Source organism: Mytilus edulis, chromosome 13, assembly GCF_963676685.1.
Source record: "Mytilus edulis chromosome 13, xbMytEdul2.2, whole genome shotgun sequence".
Lineage (NCBI taxonomy): Eukaryota > Metazoa > Mollusca > Bivalvia > Mytilida > Mytilidae > Mytilus > Mytilus edulis.
In genome coordinates, this window is record NC_092356.1 from 19559080 (window position 1) to 19564081 (window position 5002).

Sequence of the window (5002 nt, forward strand, 5' to 3'; positions counted from 1 at the left end):
TGGCAAAACAAAAGATATGAACTACACAAGATGGGCACAAGGAGAACCTAACGGATTTGGTTCTTATTGTGTCGAAATTGATAAACGTTTTCAGTATAAATGGAATGATTCTGCTTGTGTGTGGTCTCAACATTTCATATGCAAGTTATATTTGACATAAAGAGTCGGTTTAACGTGGAAACAAACACCTTGACTAAAATTATTTTGGCTCGTTTAATGTTCTTCAAATTTTGACAGAATTTTTACTTTGACCCTTTGAATTAAATATATATATATCTATAAAAAAAAAATCAGGAAAAAAAATCCTTGGATATACAGCTGTTTCACAAATTACTAACTTTGATCATTGATCATTTTGTAGATTTAGAACCGTAAATTACAAGCTCCCAATTGAATCTGGTAGATGGAAAAACATACCCAGAGAAAATCGAACATGTAACTTGTGTGATCGAAATGAAATTGGAGATGAATTTCATTATATTTTGTAATGTACATATATTTTAGAAGAAAGGAAAGAATGTAAAGATGAAAAATCCAACAATGTTAGATCTGTAAATTTGCTTTTGCAAATTTTTGGTTCTTCCCTCGCCGGGATTCGAACCCATGCTACTGTGATATCGTGACACCAAATCGCCTGCACTGCAGCCGTCCCGCTAGACCACACGACCACCTGGGCTCTCAAAAAAAGAGCTTTCGGTGGGCATGTGTTACCTTTCCACGTCAGTTTTAATCTGATTTTTTTTTATAGATATATATATATTTAATTCAAAGGGTCAAAATAAATATATACTTTGTATATATATATATATATATTATATAACTCGTCTAAACATCAACCCAACAATGTTAGATCTGTAAATTTGCTTTCGCAAATTTTTGGTTCTTCCCTCGCCGGGATTCGAACCCATGCTACTGTGATATCGTGACACCAAATCGCCTGCACTGCAGCCGTCCCGCTAGACCACACGACCACCTGGGCTCTCAAAAAAGAGCTTTCGCTGGCCGTGTGTTACCTTTCCACGTCAGTTTTAATCTAGCGGCGTACTGCAGTACATGATATATAAGGCATGAAGATGTTATTGTTACAGATCAGCTAAATTATCTATAGTAAAGGATCCTACAAATGAATGTAAGATACAGTCACAGAAAATAATTATATTTATAAGTACGTCTGAGTCAGTGACAACCCTACAACAGATGTATCCATCGGATCGCCATCAATGATGGTGATACATGGCTGTGTACATAATGTATATACAACTCGTCTAAACATCAACCCAACAATGTTAGATCTGTAAATTTGCTTTCGCAAATTTTTGGTTCTTCCCTCGCCGGGATTCGAACCCATGCTACTGTGATATCGTGACACCAAATCGCCTGCACTGCAGCCGTCCCGCTAGACCACACGACCACCTGGGCTCTCAAAAAAGAGCTTTCGCTGGCCGTGTGTTACCTTTCCACGTCAGTTTTAATCTAGCGGCGTACTGCAGTACATGATATATAAGGCATGAAGATGTTATTGTTACAGATCAGCTAAATTATCTATAGTAAAGGATCCTACAAATGAATGTAAGATACAGTCACAGAAAATAATTATATTTATAAGTACGTCTGAGTCAGTGACAATCCTACAACAGATGTATCCATCGGATCGCCATCAATGATGGTGATACATGGCTGTGTACATAATGTATATACAACTCGTCTAAACATCAACCAAACAATGTTAGATCTGTAAATTTGCTTTCGCAAATTTTTGGTTCTTCCCTCGCCGGGATTCAAACCCATGCTACTGTGATATCGTGACACCAAATCGCCTGCACTGCAGCCGTCCCGCTAGACCACACGACCACCTGGGCTCTCAAAAAAAGAGCTTTCGCTGGCCGTGTGTTACCTTTCCACGTCAGTTTTAATCTAGCGGCGTACTGCAGTACATGATATATAAGGCATGAAGATGTTATTGTTACAGATCAGCTAAATTATCTATAGTAAAGGATCCTACAAATAAATGTAAGATACAGTCACAGAAAATAAAAAGAAGCTTAATTAGTATTTACCCCCATGGTATGAAGAACTTGTCACAATATGGTTAACAACAATAGTAACAAAAGATATTTACATTTGACCAAATAGGTCAGAATCTCAAATTTTTCCATCCAGGAAAAACTCAATTTTTCCATTGCAGTTACCACACTTGATTTAAGAATCGACTCAGCTCGATAAAGTACTTATACTTCATCATTAAATCTCCCCTCAATTTAAGAATCGACTAAGCTCGATGAAGTATTTATACTTCATCATTAAATCTCCATCAGGGAATTTATATAAAAAAAACATGCTTTAAAAATAGTGTTTCTCTCCACTTTCGTGTATGTATCATTTGATTTATTATATGATATGATATTTGTAATTTTTTCTGAATACCCATTTATCTGTTAACATGTTGAACTTCGACCCCGGGTTCAACCGGGGTTAAACCGATTCACTCAAATGTAATTCTTAGTGAAGTATACTGGCAACTTCTTTTATTGTCATGCTTCTGCATATTTACTTTTATTTACGCTGAACATTAGTAAAATTTAATTCTAAACAAATTTTATTACGTCAAGCAATAGGAGTAAGAATATTTCGCGCCCAAACAAGAAAATAACCTCCGTCATCAGTGTTTTATCGTAATCTTTCTGTCATTTTATTTAAATATCTTTTAATACTATAGAGTAATTTTGGTAAGTAATACTTATTAATGTTAAGGTTCCCCAGAGGTGGCTCTCTAGACCTTCTTGACAGTCAATTTATACCCATTTATCAATAATGTCAACCCAGTCGATTGGTGTCATGGGTGAAGATCTTATTTATTTGATGAACTAATTTCTTTATTTACTTTACATGCAATATTTTTATATCATTTGATAACCAATAACATTTACTTTTCATGTTTACATGATGAATGGGTTATTTATGGGTGAATTGTATAGTGTATTTAATTAAGGGCCATGCAAATTGGTGACCTCAGTGCTTGATCACGTGACATTATTATTTGTAAACAATCGCAAGTGTTTGAATTATTCCATTTTCCATACAAATAAAGTACAATCAATCTTATATTTAACAATTTAATAATATTTTGGTTTCTGTTTGTTGGTTTGCCAATCAGTATAGTCATAGTTAAATAGACGCAACATTGGTCATCATTTAACCTAAGTCTGAAAGTGAAAAGATGACTCAACTCTCCTTGTTATAATTTGTGTTCACTTTTATACCCCCATAATTTGAAGAGCATCAACTGTCCTCGAACACTACGTCAACCCCCTCTCTTCCCCTTTTCCCTCCAATTTTGCTCAAAACTCATGCTCATAGTCCAACGGCTGTTATATGATTTTGACATTTCAATTATTATTTTCATATTGAACACATCCAACCATTCTGATTCAGCATTCATGTATTGGCATCTTAAATGAGCAAGGTGTTAGATTATGTGTTCCTGTACTCCATATTGATATTTGTTTGTCATTACTGCAATACTGGACATCACACAGGTTCCCATAAAATTTTGACGTCACATTACAAATTAAAATGTATCTGAAGCCATAGGGGCTTTTATACGCTCGTCTAAGACGGGACGTTCGATGGTATACCATTGTCCATCTGTCCGTCGGTCGTCCACGTTTCGGACAATTACTGAAAAACGCTCCCATCAACTTTGATGAAACTGTGTTGCATTGTTTATACATGTATCTATGGACGTAAGCGCCCTTTCGATTTTTATAAATTCTAGATTTTTCGTTTCCATGTTATTTAAAAGTTTTATCCTTAAAAAAAGGGGATTTCCCAGTTTTCGTACAATAACTCAAACATGCTTCCACCAAGTTTTATGAAACTTTGTTGCATTGTTTATATATCTATTGATGTAAGCTCCCTTTCGATTTTTATAAATTACAGATTTTTCGTTTCCATGTTATGAAAATTTATCCTTAAAAAAGGGGAATTTCAAGTTTTCGTACAATAACTCAAAAATGCTTCCATCAACTTTAATGAAACTTTGGTGAATTGTTTATATACATTGACGTATATATGCTCCCTTTCAGTTTTCATAAATTGCAGATTTTGCGTTTCCGTACTATGAATTTTTATGCTTAAAAAAGAGGTGATTTTCCAGTTTTTGCACAATCACTTATAAACACTTTCACAAACATTTATGAAACTTTGTTGAATTGTTAATATCTACTTAGGTATTTATATAGTAGGAAATGATTGAATATACTATTTGTTTTCGTTGAAAAAAAAAGAAAAAAAAAGATATGGTATGACTGCCCATGAAACAACTGTTAAAAAGAGACCAAATGACACAAAAATTTACAACTATTGGTCACCGAACGGCCGTCAACAATAGGCAAAGCCTATACCGCATGGTCAGCTAGATTAGGACCTAAAATGACAAACGTAAAGCAATTCTTCAAACGAGAAAACTAATGGCCTAACGTATGTACAAAAATGAACGAACAACAAATATGTTACACATCAACAAACAACAACAACTGAATTACTGGCTCCTGACTTGGAACAAGCACATACATACATAATTTGGCTGGGTTATACATGTTAGCGGGATCCCAACCCTCCCCTAACCTGGGACAATGATGCAACATTACAACATAAGAACGAACTATAAAACATCTACTGAAAAATGCTTAACTCATCATCTATGTCTTCGTGATCAAGATAAAAGCATCTACAGAAAAACTAAAACAAACACATCTTGTAGTGTAAAATCGTCAAATTTTGGAACATCATTTCGCAATGTTAAAGCCATATAGGTTGCATTTCTGTAAATATTGACAATGCAATTTCCAATTGGAACTCCTTATACGGCTTAAACTGTACCACTTTACTATGAAGTTTTGAAAAAAATCTTATCCTAGAATTGAAAGTTCATATGCACCACAATTTTTTTCAAAGGTCAAAATATAGGGCTGTGCGGCATATTTTCAACGTTTATATGCCC